Source organism: Lepisosteus oculatus, unplaced genomic scaffold (assembly GCF_040954835.1).
Source record: "Lepisosteus oculatus isolate fLepOcu1 unplaced genomic scaffold, fLepOcu1.hap2 HAP2_SCAFFOLD_112, whole genome shotgun sequence".
Classification (NCBI taxonomy): Eukaryota; Metazoa; Chordata; class Actinopteri; order Semionotiformes; family Lepisosteidae; genus Lepisosteus; species Lepisosteus oculatus.
In genome coordinates this window covers 306,492-321,554 of record NW_027167663.1, presented here as the reverse complement: position 1 = coordinate 321,554, position 15,063 = coordinate 306,492, and the positions used below count along the sequence as shown (strand labels likewise).

At 47.8% G+C, this 15,063-nt stretch overlaps 5 non-coding genes across 5 annotated transcripts; 1 reads left to right on the top strand and 4 right to left on the bottom strand.

The window, feature by feature from the left end:
- Positions 1–4,834: 4,834 nt before the first annotated feature.
- Positions 4,835–4,976, bottom strand: LOC138226103 (U4 spliceosomal RNA). The gene has a single exon (XR_011184387.1). It is a non-coding gene; the product is annotated as a U4 spliceosomal RNA (small nuclear RNA).
- A 230-nt stretch (positions 4,977–5,206) lies between these two features.
- Positions 5,207–5,323, bottom strand: LOC138226129 (U5 spliceosomal RNA). Its single transcript, XR_011184413.1, has one exon. It is a non-coding gene; the product is annotated as a U5 spliceosomal RNA (small nuclear RNA).
- A 6,251-nt stretch (positions 5,324–11,574) lies between these two features.
- On the bottom strand, positions 11,575–11,648 carry trnan-auu (transfer RNA asparagine (anticodon AUU)). Its single transcript has one exon. It is a non-coding gene; the product is annotated as a tRNA-Asn (tRNA).
- A 1,170-nt stretch (positions 11,649–12,818) lies between these two features.
- On the top strand, positions 12,819–12,891 carry trnar-ucg (transfer RNA arginine (anticodon UCG)). The gene has a single exon. It is a non-coding gene; the product is annotated as a tRNA-Arg (tRNA).
- Positions 12,892–14,448: 1,557 nt separating this feature from the next.
- Positions 14,449–14,530, bottom strand: trnas-uga (transfer RNA serine (anticodon UGA)). The gene has a single exon. It is a non-coding gene; the product is annotated as a tRNA-Ser (tRNA).
- Positions 14,531–15,063: the final 533 nt, after the last annotated feature.

Below are 15,063 nucleotides of genomic sequence, written 5' to 3'. Positions count from 1 at the left end.
CCAGGGTCACCTGACAGCTTCGCGACAGGTCCTCGAACAGACCTTCACTGATTATGGACTTCTCAGAGCTGAGGCTAAGAATTACATCATCAACCTGCACTTCTGCCACCTGGACCCCCTCCCACCACCATGGGGTGGTAGTCCTGGACCCCCTGAGGTACCAGGGTGCACAGAAAGGACTCCCATTCATTACCGGACAGGGAGATCCACTCTTCTTCAGGGATGAAAAGGGGGTGTGCTTTACCTGGCGGGTCAAGCAGCTGCTCGGAGCACTGCTCCTGTAGTTGGGAGACCGTGGGAGTGCTGGCCTGGGCAGGACTTCCCTGTAGTTTTGGAAAGCAAGAAGAGACATTTATTCTCGTCCAGAGGAACCAGGAGGAACCTCCAACTCAGCTATAGTGTTCAGTGGGCACTGTGTGATCACAGCATAACCACTGAATCCCCCTTTTTGCTGTGCAACAGGCTTAGGGTTTTTGACCTGAGCCCACAATTTTCCACGCTGGCAGTCCACCAGAGGCTCCAGCCTGTCAAGCAGGTCTTGGCCAATGAGTAGTGGCTCTGTTTTTAACCTAGAGATGTAAACAGGATGCACCACGTTCATTGGCCCGAACCTAAGTGCCACCCACACTCGGTGTGTGATCCTGGCATGATCCTGGGTATAGCTGGAAATATCTATTTTACACGGTTCTACCTTAAGTCTGATGCCTTTTCCTTTCGCTACTCGTTTGAGCTCGCTGAGTAGATCGGCTGACATCAAACTAATTTCAGCCCCAGTGTCAATCAGTGCTTCTCTATCTAAGACGTTTTCAAGAGAAACCTTGATATAAATACGCCTTGCTTTGCCTTTCTGGCTGAGATTCCCTAAGAATTGTTGGAAGCCTGCCTTTTCTTTGACTTCAGGGGCGGGGTCAGCGCCCAACTCAGAGTCACAGCCTTCTTCCAGGCAGGAACCCTCCCACCCAATCAGATAGACTGAGGGAGGGGCTTGGGACGGATCCCCGCCTCCTCCAGTGAGAAGGGGCGTGGTCCCCCTAAGCTCATTCACACTTCTGGCATTCGGTGCGGAAGGTTTACCCTGTCCTGATCTCTCAGGCAGGGCTTGTTCAAGCCTGGCCAGGCGGGCTGCAGTCGACTCCCTTCGTCCAGTCTTATGATAGACTCTGCCTGAGCCCTTGCCTTCCCCGTAGCGCTCACGGCGGCTCTGACGCTTAGTGCGGTCCTGCCTGCCTATTTTGCGCCGGGGCTTAGCGAGCTCAGGAACCTCAGCTGCCTCGAGCTGAGGCGAGTCGTCAACCCTGCTGGCTTTAGTGGCGAACACGGCCGTTTTAGCAGGTTTTCGCTCTGAGGAAGCAGAGACTTCAGCTCCCCAGGCTTTTTGAGCCAACCTTCTAATGTCAGCCATTTTCATCGCTTTTGCATCAGTGTGCATCACAATCATTTTCCTGACTGAGGGATGCAGATTAGCAATGAATAAACCTTTGAAATTCACGTTCTCTTCGCAACCCTCTTCATTCCGCCCTGCAAAATAAGTGCGCCTAAGCCTCTGATAATAGTCGCGAGGGGCTTCAGCTTTTTCGTGCTTAATATGGTGCACAGCAGCCACGGCAGCTATGGGATCGATAAAAGCCGAAAATTCTCCGATCATTGCCTGACACAGCTCCTCAAAGCTATTACAGACCTCCGGTCCTTGTCTAGACATCCACTCGTGGACCGCTCGGCTGGTAGTTTTCCTTACTTACATAGCCTTTTCCTGTTCGGACGCTTCGGGCATAAACTGCAAAGTATATCTCAGCTCATCGATGTAGGTCTCCACATTATTCCCTGACACTGACGGGTCAAACCTTTCTACATCTTTGGCTAACTGCCTCAGGGAGTGGAGGTTAATTTTTACGGTTTCTCCGCGGGCAGGGAGACGGCCGTGATCAGGAGCAGGGGGTCTATGCCTGAATTGACTCGCCCTTGCGTTTCGCGCAGGACTCAGCGATCTCCCCCATGCCGATCCGACCACAGACCCTGGCCGGGAGAAACCTCCTCCCGGCGCGCTGGGTGAGCGCTCCGGGCTGCTAGGTGGGCTGGCATGCAAGTGGGATCTAGTCTATTTTGCTTCCAGTACGGCAGCATCTGACTCCTTTTGCCTTTCCTGGCTGAGCTCATTTAAACTCACAATTTCTTTTTCTTTTTCTTTCGAGCTCGCTTCCAGGTCTCTCCTAGCTACCTCAGCCGCAGTTTCTCTAGCAGACAAGTCATCTAATTTACCTAAAACTTCCCTGAGTCAGTCTTCACTTTCCTCATTTTTCACTCTCTTTTCTCTGATTATATCCAACAACTCGACTCGCTCCGCCTTATATCTTTCTAGCGTTCCCTGAAGCTTTTGAAACTTTGTCAGCTCGGACAAAGACAGTTCCAGCTGTTTAGCTAGATTTAAGGTGAAACTCGATAGGACCAGAACTGCGTTCACAGACACTCCTGTGTTAAGCTGGTTCGCTACCTTAGCTACTAAATCTACTTGCAGCTTCTCAATATCATCAAAGTTCAACTTTTCGATACCACTCCAGTAACCAGGATTGTCGTCGCTAGAAATAGTACTTATAAGCGACTCCACTTCAGACATTTTAGCAGCCATTGTCATTACGTCAGAGAAACTTTAAGAGTATTACTTTTTTTTTTCTTTTTCCAAAATACAGTATGGAATCTAGACACCCGAGCAGATGGATTTCCAATCAGCACACGTTACACTAAACGCTAGAAAACAGGGGGATTTCTTTACGCAGTTATCAGCACACCCGGTATTCGCGTATAGAAGCCGCGGATTCTCATTTCATTCTAAACTCGCCCACCCAGGGACGCCATTAAATGTAATGGTTTGATGGGTTTACTGAGACAATTATTAATTGTAGCAGTAATCACAAGGTTGTTTGTTGGGGCTTTTAGAAAATCAATCGTCAGAACAACTAACAACGCACACACAGAGGTTCAATACACTAGATACATTTATTAATATAAATTGTGCACCAAACATATACTAGTCTGCCTGGATACGAGTGGCAGACCTTACTGTGAGGGTTATCAATATACAAGGTATATAATCCCGAAGAGATGCAAACACAAAGAGATACACAACAGAGAATATATGTCAATATAAATCGTTCGGTTACCAAATCGCTAATCAGTGTTATTACCCACTGTTACTCTAAACTCGGAAGTAAATACATTACTCATGAATTAAATTGATAACAACTTGTGTTGAGGTACAATTAAATTCTCGAGACGCAATGTAGAACATGGGGTTTACTTATCCACTGTGTATGGATTTGGAATTTCCCGGCATGAACACCAAACCAGCTGACAGGCTCTGTTGCAGCCTCTGTTCCAGCGGTTGTCCAATGGGTGTTGTCCCGGCGTCCTCTGGCTACCGGCCAACCAGTCAAGGTGCAGCTCGGAGTAGGACGGGCGGAGGAATCTGACTGCGGCGCGCAGGGCAGTCGTTGCTCCGAGGGGATCTACCAGCAGTCCGGCTGGCTGATAGAAAGTCTCTATGCACAGAGTGTGACCGCGAGTCCTCACAAGTCACTCTTGTGCCTGGGAAGAAGCTGGTTCGTTCCCGGTCCAGCACTGCTTCTGAATAAGCTATTCAGGTTGTCGACGAGGGTCCAACTGTAGGGTCCAACTGTCCAACACAAACACAATCTGTGGCGTTTAGCGTGACATAGTCTTGCAGGCATCGTGCTGTCTCACTGCAATACTATACCGCTGGAGGAAACAGTCCATCTGGCCATGAAACTCATTTGAACGTCTAGCTACAGCAACTAACAATATCATGATTTATTCAGGATGTGTGGAATCAGCACGTCCCGGAGACAGCTTCCGAAATTGTGAGCATTCTCTGGTGGTGTCCTGCAGGGCGCCTGTGGGCGTGCGTTGGTGGTATAGTGGTGAGCATAGCTACCTTCCAAGCAGTTGACCCGCGTTCGATTCCCAGCCAACGCAGTGGCGATTGGTTTCAAATGCTGTCATGAGCCTTGGATTGTGACTAGCAAAGCGAAGCCTTTTGAAAGAGCTAAAGCACTGCAAAACGGAATTGAAGGAGAATCTTACAGGGGATTCTGAGCAGTGTCTGCATACACGCAGTCCGATACGGGTGCTGAAAGCTTGAGCTACTCTCAATATCATGCTGCCTTTCCCCGGAGTAAATCTGTTACATTGAAAGAATGCTTCTGGCAGGTTCAAAAAGGGCCCCTTGTTAATTGGAGAAATCAATGATTTCGAATGAATTCTGTATGCGTTAAAAGACAGCTATACACAGAAAACATGCAGGACACTGCTCATGATGTTTCCCGAGCCGAAACACAGTGCGTTTTTCCAAGCCATCTGACAAAGCCCGCCCACTGAAAACTGCAGCAGATCGTGTAAAGACGTTCAACTTTGTAACTACTGCACGCACAGGAAGCAGAATAAATTCCTCTTTTCAAACTGTCAAATGTTTGCTTTGCGAACGCTGCAGGACATCGCACAATCTCTTTTGAATGGGGACAAACGATTTCTTATGGGGCGCAGTAAATACAGACGTTTAAAAAGCTCCACTCATGCCGACAATGCAGCATGAAGAAGCGCAACCTAACATTTGACAGACAAAAGCCGGGCGCCGCTACGAGCAATATGAAATCAAACTGACAGCACACGGCGTTTCGCGCTGACTCAAAAGTGATCTCGACAGACGCTGTTCTCTGCATAACGCTGAAAGAGCTAAAGAGCGTTTCTGTTGAGACGTAACAAGCTCGTTTCTTTCTACCATGATGTCACCATGACCAAATCTGTCTTTAAACACCTTGCTCAGTCTCTGACGAGACTGTCAAAAATTGCTTTCGCCGATTGTATTGCAAACCGGCGGAAGCGGGGTATTGGGAAAAGTTTTCAACTAGCAATAATCGCGCCTCAGCTAAACCTCACAGGCTACGATACTGCCACTGCGCAAAGCTGACGGTTGCCAGGCAACCGCGGGGATCTTATGGAAATCGTTATCAATCGTCTCATGGCATGTCGTTGCTGTAACGCTTCATATTTGTGGCCGGACACTTCCCGCCCCCCAAAGAAAAGAGCGCCAATCAGACAGGCGGAGACCGAGGACTCGCAGAGCAGACGGCCACAGTCGCCGTAATAAGAGCGATTGTGAGTGGTTTTGTTTTCTCTCTTTGACCAGCCCAGCTGTGCCCCACCCGAAGGCAGGGAAGCACAAAAATTGTATGGAACTCATTCATGCTCCTCTCCATGGAAATCTTTAGTAAAAGGCAAAAGATTTGTACGAGATGAAGAGAAACCAGAGTGCGTGGCTGGACAGCTGCAGGAGCCCAGGCTGCCTTCAAGGCCTCTGCCCTGCCGGTCGTGGTTGGCAATGCACCTGGCCTTACAAACGAGCCAGTGGGGCCCGTTCAGCTCCGGGCTCATCGACTGCGGCTCTCGGCTTACCTGGCAGGGGAGATACCTTGATCAGCCTGTAGTTGGAGTAGTTGGATTGTTTTCTTGTTTTGTGGAAGCAGTGTTTGTTTTGCAGTTTGAGATGGCAACCTTTGGATCCCGCAAGAATGCTGTACGTTTTGAGCTTTTGGATGACCTCTTCATGGATCGTATGCAGTTCAGCAGAAAAGTGTTACAGAAGGAACTTGGCTTTGAACCTCGGCACTTGGATTTCATCTTCGCTCTCCCAGGTCAGAAAGCATTTGAGGTTGTTTTTGCTACCTATTCTCCGTTTGAACAATGTGTGGATGTGTTTGAGGCAAAAAGAGGGAAAGTTCCTGCCCTTGAGAAGATCAACTTGCAGCCTCTGACACAGAGAGAGAGGAAAACGGTGCATGTTGTTATGTTCTCGGAACTGGCAAAGACGGAGGACATTCACACCTGGCTTAAGCAGTACTGCACCGTCCACCATGGAACTGAGGTTAGAGATGTTGACGGTATAAAAACAGGAGCAAGGAAATTCGAGGTTCGCTTGCTACCGGACAATGTCAATGGAGGCTTAAGGCACCTGCCCTCTACAATCCAGCTGGGCGCCTGCAATGGCTATGTGTTTTATGTGGGACAACCAAAGGTGTGTCGGCGCTGTGGTGCTGTGGGACACCTGGCATCGTCCTGCACTGTGAAATGCTGCAAGACCTGTGGCAAACAGGGACATTTAGCCTTTGACTGTTCAATGCTGCCAAAGTGCAATTTATGTGGCTCGGAAGGACACGTTTTTAAGAACTGCCCTCACACCTACGCCAATAAACTCAAAATGAGAAAGGATGAGGCAGTGCTTGTTTCAGCCAAACCGGCCCGAAAAGCCAAAGCAAACAACAAGTCAAACAAAGAACCCTTGTTGGACAAAGAGTCTCAGCCTCCAGCCAGGATCAGTCCTGCTGTGGCTCCGGGGCCGGTGGAAGAGAAATCCACTACGCCCCCACAACCGCAGACTGCACCAGACAAGCACGAGGGTTTGAAAACCCCCGAGAACAGCGAGGACCCCTCCCCCACTCCTGCTCCTCAGAACGAGGGCCAGTGTGGGGCCCCCAGGTGGAGCGGGTCCAGCGACGATACCCAGGATTCAGCGGAGCTGCTTTTCTCAGACTCTGCAAGTGCTACAGATGCCCTCCTCTCCTCCATCCAGTCCATCACGGAGGATCTGCAACAGCTGGTTGGTGAGGGGGAAGAGGAGACTGGTGCATCGGCTCCACCCCTTTCCCCTCAGTGCTCCCAGGAGCTGGACTTGAGGAAAAGGAAAAATGACTCTGTTTTCTCCCCGAGCGAGGAGGAAGGAGAGCATGGCGATGGGGACAGCTGGAACCCCTCCACCCCTCCTTCTACCCCCTTCCTTGAAATGGACTCCGTGAATGCTTTTACTGCTGCCACCCTGATGAAGGCTCATTCAGAGGATGGCTGGCAGGAAATTGGTAAGAAGAAAAAGAAAAAGAAGAAGGTAACTGGTGAGACCGAAGAGAAATGTGTTTTGTAAAGACTGGTTCCACTTTCTTATGTAATATGGCTCTAAACATAATTTCTCTTAACACCAGAGGTATCAATGACAGAGTTAAATGCCAGTGTGTCTTTGATTACCTCCAGCAGAGAGAGGGAGATGTGTTGATGTTGCAGGAGTGTGCTTTAGCCTATCAAGAGAGGTATAAAAGCTTTGAAGATAGGTGGGATAAAGGGCCTTCTGTTTGGTCAGGGGACAATAACAACAGAGCCTCTGGCGTGGCCATTCTTTTCAAAGGATGGGCTTTCAAATTGAAAAGTATTCAGAGGGTCATAGATGGCAGGTTGCTGTGTGTGAATGTGGAATGGGGCACCGTTAACCTGCGGCTAATCAATGTGTATTGTCCTACTGACGTGGGAGGAAGGGTGGAGCTACTCAAGGCACTCTCTCCCCTATTGTTAAGTAACACAGACGTGATAGTGGGAGGGGATTTTAATTGTATCTTAGAGCACACAGACAGGCAGTCTAGCTCTCCGATAAAATTGGATTCCAGCTCACTGGCCCTGCAAAACTTAGTTCAAGACTTTAAACTCTCAGACACATATAGATGTATATATCCCACAACAGCAGGATATACATGGTCAGGGAGGAATAGCAGCTCCAGAATTGACTATTGCTTTGTCTCAGAGAGAGTGAAAGCTGTTGGGGTCACTCTTCAGCCTGTCTTCTTCTCAGATCATCAGGCTTTAGGGTGTAGAGTGGAACTCCAGGGCGGGACTGTCTTTGGCCCAGGCCTCTGGAAACTCAACACAAAGCTGCTAGAGAACGAGGGGGTAGTATCCCGCTACAAGGAGAAACTATCACAGTGGCTGTCCTTGCAGTGTCTGTACGGGTCAGTAGGAGAGTGGTGGGAGGAGGTGAAGATGAGGACAAAGGCCTTTTTCATGGCTGAGGGAAGGAAGGCTGCTGCCAGACGGAGAGGAGTGCTAGCCAGGAAACAGAGGCAGCTGCAGCGTCTCTACACGATGCTGCACAGTGGCTTCGATGTGCTCGAGGATATCACCCTTTTAAAAAAGGATATCCGGAGCATAGCCGTTGAAAGTAGTCGAGGAGTGCTGTTAAGAAGCAGAGTGCAGTTCTTGGAAGAAAATAAGAAGTGTACTCGCTTCTTTTTCAGGAAAGTGGTAGGCTCCAAGTCTGTCATGGAAAGTGTAGTTGATGAGGAGGGACGAGAGAGAACAGAGCCGAGTGCTATCCTCTCCTGCACCGAGGCCTTCTACTCAAGACTGTGCAGCTCTACAGAGTTAAAGGATGAAGAAATTCATTTTTTTACCTCAAAGCTAGAAAACGTTTTGAGTGAAGAAGATAGGGAAGTACTTGAGAGGGATTTGACAGTAGAAGAGCTGAGACAGGCTATGGAGAGCTTACAGAAGGGGAAAACTCCGGGTGCTGACGGGCTCCCTAAAGAATTTTATTGCACCTTTTGGGATCTGCTTCAGGATCCGCTACAGCTCCTATTCGAGGAAAGCTATAAGACAGAATTGATGCCTGACTCCTTAAGAGAAGGCACTATCTCTCTCTTGTTTAAGAAAGGAGCAAAGAATGACATAAAGAACTGGAGACCCCTCAGCCTGTTAGGCGTGGACACTAAGATCCTGTCCAAAGCCCTTTTCCTGCGCCTACAAAATGTAGTGGCCTCACTGGTAGGGAAAGAACAGACTTGTGGGATAGCAGGACGCCTGATGAGCGACAACCTGGCCTTGTTGAGGGATGTCTGTCTGTACTCTGAGGATCGCTCCCTCCCTCTGTGCATTTTAGGTGTAGACCTAGAAAAGGCCTTTGACCTCCTAAACCGGCAGTACTTTACATCGGTACTTGAGCACATGAAGTTTGGCCCCATCATGAGAAAGTGGATTAACCTGCTGTACACAGGTAGCAACAGCAGAGTAATGGTTAATGGCAATAGATCACGCCCCTTTGAAGTCTGTTCAGGGGTGAGGCAGGGCTGCCCATTATCCCCCTTGTTATTCGTTTTGGCTATGGAGCCCTTAGCCTGTGCCTTGCGCCAGGATCAGGCCATTAATGGGATACCAGTGCCTGGAAGTGGGGGAGGAGAGGTAAAGACATCTCTATACATGGATGACGTCACCCTACTCCTCTCTGACAATGCCTCAATTAGCAGAGCTCTGCAGTGCTGTGATCGGTTCTCTTTGGCTTCCTCTGCAAAAATTAACACATCTAAGAGTGAGATTTTTTATCAGAACTGGAGGGAGCCAAAAGAAGGACATGATCTCAGGCTGCAAGAGAAGATAATTAATTTACAGGTGCCATTCCCCGGCATTGTGGCCATTGTCGGTGCTCACACGCGATAAGATAAGGCGGAGGAGAGCGGGGCATGCCCAGCGCCAGACATTCAAGGAGGGGGCAGTGTGAGGTGAGGTGAGGTGAGGTGAGGTGCGACACGCCGGAGCCCCGACGCAGCTAATGCAGAGCAACTGTTGGACTGGCATCGAAAGGACGTGTGCGCACGGAGCGAGCCTTCCCTGCGGCGGAGCGCGGGAACTTTCTCCCACCTCCCGCTGCAGGAGTTGTGTGCGCTGCAGCGGTGCCGAGAGAAAAGCACAGAAGGCAGCAGGCTCTGGAGAGCAGGTAAGAGACGGAGCCTTGTGGGCAGGCGAGCAGGCCCGTTTTTTGGAAATTGCTGAAAAGGTTTGTTCGGTGTGTGGCAGGCGCACGTCGCGAGCTTGCGTGGCGATCTGCCGGTCTGGAGTTATGCAAATGAGGCCGAATTGCATCCCGGGACATGCTGCGAATGCGCAATGGCGACTGCAGATGTGTAGGAAACGGCGCGCTCGTTTTCTCGTTTTGCCCACACTTTTGAGTGTTAGTGTGGCGTGTGAGTGTGCGAAAGAGTGGGCCCAGCAGGAGGCGGTGGCGTGCGGGGCGAGGAGGTGGCCTAGGCTGCGCAATTTGTGCTGTGGGTGCGGGCCTCTTGCAACTTGGTTTATTTGGTTTATTTATGGTTCGCATAAATAAAACCGGAAAAGAGGAATTTATTCTGCTTCCTGTGCGTGCAGTAGTTACAAAGTTGAACGTCTTTACATGATCTGCTGCAGTTTTCAGTGGGTGGGCTTTGTCAAATGGCTTGGAAAAACGCACTGTGTTTCGGCTCGGGAAACATCATGAGAAGTGTCCTGCATGTTTTCAGTGTATAGCTGTCTTTTAACGCATACAGAATTCATTCAAAATCATTGATTTCTCCAATTAACAAGGGTCCCTTAAAGGATGAGTCAAAGTAACGTCTAATCGGATTAGTTTCCTTTGAGCTGGTTCAGAGTTTGCTCAAGAGTTTACCTTTCACAGATGCGCAAAGAAGAATGTTGGGGGTGCATGCTTCAAGGCGCCTTACAGCTGTAGGGAGTGATTTGAGACGATTCGTGGCGTGTGCTCGTTCCCATATACCGTACGCCCCGGGGTGCATTGCCAGGATGACGTACAATACTGCTTGGGCACGTAACGGCATTATATGCAAGTGCGGGACGTGAGGGTTTTCGTTTGTTCTTTTTGTTTTGCTCTGCTTTGCTTTGTTCCGTGGTCAAGAGGCGTAAGGTAAGTTGTAATCCAGGGAGTACACTGGTGGCAAACAGTCCAAGGTGAGAGGTGAGGTCCAAAGTCGAAAAGGCAGAAGGGGAGTCCAATATCCAGAATAAAAGAAGTAATGGAAAAAACGCCAGGTAGAGCTCTCAAGGAGTAGACTCAATACCAGCGGGAAGCAGGTAAAGATGGTAAAAATAGCACTGCGTACCGCACGGTGGAGTGTGTGCAGGTGGGTTAACTCGTGCGGCGGCGTTTGTTAATAATCACCCGCTGCTGGTGCTGATTAGATTGCTTAAGAGTTGGTCTTAACTGCCTGGCGGTCATGACAAGCTCCTCTTTAAGCTGTGGTTTAGTTTTGCATTCATGTGTTTCTAGAGCAGTTATTTATGGGGGTGGGTGGGTCTTTCACAGAGGCTCAGGACAAATCCCCTGCATGAAAGTCTACTGTGTGCGTTCAAACAGTCACAGGTCAAGAGCCAGGCAGGAGGACAATGGACAGAAGAAGCAACAAACTAAAAATAAAAGAACGAATATGAAAAAGCCACCATCTTTTTCTTTTTGACATTTTCCGACTTTCATGCAAGCCAGGACAAAGTTGCTCGTAGCTACTTGTGGATTCAAATACTCTATCGAGTGCTTTGATGAGTTTTTGCAATTTGATTGTCGTCCTGTCAGCCTGTTTCTGTTTTTTTTTTTCAATCTAGGGATGGAAAGTATGAGGGAAATGATGGAGCAATCAATAACCGCTCCGGAAAAATGGCAGAAAGAAATGGTCCGTCACTAAGGACATTTGTGAAGCAGAGGAGTGACATCACCACAAAGGCGACACATTCTGCTGATGGTTTTGGTGAATAATGATTGAGGCGCGTTAAGAGAAAGGTAGCTGTGTCAGCATGCGTAGGCTGCAAAGGATCAAGCAAAGGTTTGCTCCATGCTGAAAAGAGAAGAAAAGAAGCACAACGTTTCGACTGTGGAGCCTTCTGCGCCATTTTCTTTAGCGGTGATGATGTTTACATTGGAAAAACTGAGACATGCGTCTCTGGGTGGGCTTGAACCACCAACCTTCCGATTAATAGCCGAATGCGCTAACCGATTGCACCACAGAGACTGACGGCCGCTTGAGCTCCCTACATTTGCAGGTTTATGGTCAAAGAAAACAATCACTTGCACTTCTTGCAGCCGGCAATCTTTTTCCACTGACAACCAAGAAATGGATTTCATCTTTCACAAGCTGTATGGATTTCTTCAAAAACAAGTTATTCCAGAAAGGAAATGAATTCTTGCATTAAACTGAACCAAGCTGTACATGTTTGTCTGAAATGAGACATTCGGCACAACAAGACACGGAGAGAGGCACCGCTGGTATTCAGACCCAGGATCGCCTGCTTACTAGGCAGGCACTTTAAGCCACTAGGGAACAGCGCCAGCAGAGCACCGCCCTTTTACAGACACTTGGACACATCTGTGTTCGGTGTGCACTTAACCTGCTCTCTGAGCCCGTTGCCTCCGTCCCATTTAATAGCAGAACTGACGCCAAGAGAAATGATGAGAAATGGCATTTATCGGGCACTTTTCATGTCCAAGGAGCTCAATGCCCTTGACACCTCCCATTCTTTGGCGACACCATTTTTTCTTTTAATTTCTATACTTATTGATAGAATAAAAACGATATGTCATGTACTGTAAGGGAAATGTCTCTTTTCATGGGGAAAGCTAGCACCAGCAAATGTTGTGTTTAGAAGAAGTGATTTAACATGACACGTGACCTAATTTACCGGAGCAAAAGCTCACCCAGCAAGCCCTGCTTTACTTCTACAGGAGAGAAGTACTGTAGAGTCTGCAAGATGTTCAGCTGGGTAGCTACGTCAGCATGCCTCGGCTGCAAAGGAACAAGTAATAGGTTTATTGCATGCTGAAAAGAGAAGAACGGAAACACAGTGTTTCGGCTGTGAGGTCTTCTCACACCTGAAGAAGCCTCACACCTGTAAAAGGCTCCATGGTTTTCTTTCTTCTCTTTTCAACATGGAATACACCTATTGTCTGCAAGATGTGACAATTTCATGGTGTTTTGGAAGAAAACCTTTTTTCTTTGAATTCAAAATCAATCGGAATTTCAGCACGACACATCAACACTTTTTCTTTTTTAAGGAGATGATATTTTAAACCTGATAAAAATAGTAGGAAACACAAGTTTCTTGCTGTGAAAATTTAGATGGGGAAGTGTACTACTAGTAGCAGTGTAGAGCTCTCTGTGGTGGAGTGCAAGCACATGTTCTATGGGCCAGTGGCGTAATGGATAATGCATCTGACTTCGGATCAGAAGATTGTAGGTTCGAATCCTGCTTGGCTCGTGTGGCTTTTAAACCTCTCAGGTTCCTCGGTAACAGGTTGCTGTCATGTATATGAACTATAGAAAAGCATTTGCCACAACCCGTAAATTAGCACGCAAGTGCGGGCTAGTTAACACAGAACTGTATGGAGATCATCTCCAGCTCCGAGCTCAATTGCAATGAAAAAACATGCAGAACAGAACTGGAGAGCAGCTGAATTTGTGCTCGGTAGGGTGGGGAGGACTCAGCATTGCTATTGTTCTAATTGGCATAAACTGCAGGGAATCTGAATCAGAACATGTCAGTTAGTTCGATCATTGCGTCAATATGTAGGCCACGTTAATATAGAATTATTAGTTTGTCTGTCTCGTCTTTGTATATAGCTGAATGTCCCTGACAATTTCATGTTAGTTTTTAAGAACGACATTGGTGCTAATATATACATATATAGCATATAAGGAACACGTAAAAGTTTAGTCCATGCTGAAAAGATAAGAAAACCGCCACAACGTTTCATCTTGGAATAAATCTTTACTTGTTGTTTTGCAGCCTACCCATTCTGACCTAACTCCTCCCTTGAAATTCCCTAACAGATAAGGGTACGTAACGGCTCATGCGATGCTCAGTTGCAATTTGTCCCAAAACAAACAAGAACAGCAGCTGAGGGTTTGAGTTTGAACATGCACTGTATTAAAGCAGCTTTTATTTCCATTGATAAATGCTAGATATTCCTACAGAGATTCTCCAGGTGTGTAAGCGATTCCTGTTTCTGTTTCTATTTCTGTTTCATATATATAAACAGTATATATATATATGTTACATGTGTCTCTGCAATAGTATAAATGTGTTATACACTATCAGGGGCTGCTTTTTTGTGCACCTCATCTACAACAAGGGATTTTTTTTCATTTATGTTTGTGGACCTTCACCATTTGAGGAAGTGAGTTAGATAAGAAAGTTACAGGTATGGTGAGCAATGACTGACAAAGGCACGTACTGCGTATTCCTTACAGAAGTGTAAGCAATTTGTTCTAAAAAACACCGGCTAAAGTCCAACATCGTTAGCAATCTTATTACTTAAACAGAATTAACATCAATAAACTGTAAGGTGCTGGTACATGCGAGTAGATTTGATCTTCTATTAAACAAAAATGCAATTACAGCTCTAAAAGGTCAACCTAGACTTCTGTAACAGATCAGTTCAGATCATCGCTGTTCCTCTGACCTTGTGAGTCTTTGGAATTTTAAAATTGTATTTTGCTTGCCTTTCATGTGGTCTGTGTACAAGTCACTGTGGCGTATGCGGTCCTACACAGCCTTGCTATAGATGTGACGAGCCTCCGCTATGTTGCAATGGAGAACAGGTTCAGTAGGGAGCTGCCGAGAAAATTCAGCTGGAAAGCTCGTTGCAGAAAAGCATCGGTATCTGTGTCCAGCTGCAAAGCGTCCTTCGTGGGTGCTGAAGAATCGATTTCACAGGCTGCGGGTCCAGACGATTTAGAGTGTTAAAGGTCCCAGCGAAAACGAAACGGCGCTGGTCCTTTTACACGCACGCACGCAACCAAATGCAAAGGACGCCGTAGTCGGCAGGATTTGAACCTGCGCGGGGAGACCCCAACGGATTTCAAGTCCGTCACCTTAACCACTCGGCCACGACTACAGCGAGCGCCACGGCCGCTGCCTTCTTGCTACAATCGAACAGGGAGTGCGAGGCGGCGGCGGCGGCGGAGGCAACTTTTTTCAAGTTCGCTCTCCGTTTAAGAAACCTTTTACGCCATACGTGCAAGCACACACACACACACCTCAGAGGACTTAAGGGTGGCTTCAAGTTGGAATGATAAAGTCTCCCCGTTCGGACATGAAAACAGAACGTTCTTAGACAGAAAGCAATCAACAACGGAGACATGTGGACGACGATTTTAGTCACTGCACTTTGAATAGCATTTTTACTCCAGTTACAGGAGATGCACCAATGGCCCTTGACCTACGCTCTTACCAATGCCTTGAACATTCAAACAAAACAGCCCTAAAGTCCTGCGGTTTAATATAACGCTGTTACGTGTCGAGGCAGTATTTGACTCCGTCCTACCGTTGAGACACGGGGCGTACAGATGCAGCTATTCAAAACAAGCGGGCGATACCACATTATTTTGCGGTGCGCTTTACGCAGTCTACCACGAGTTACCGTAAATT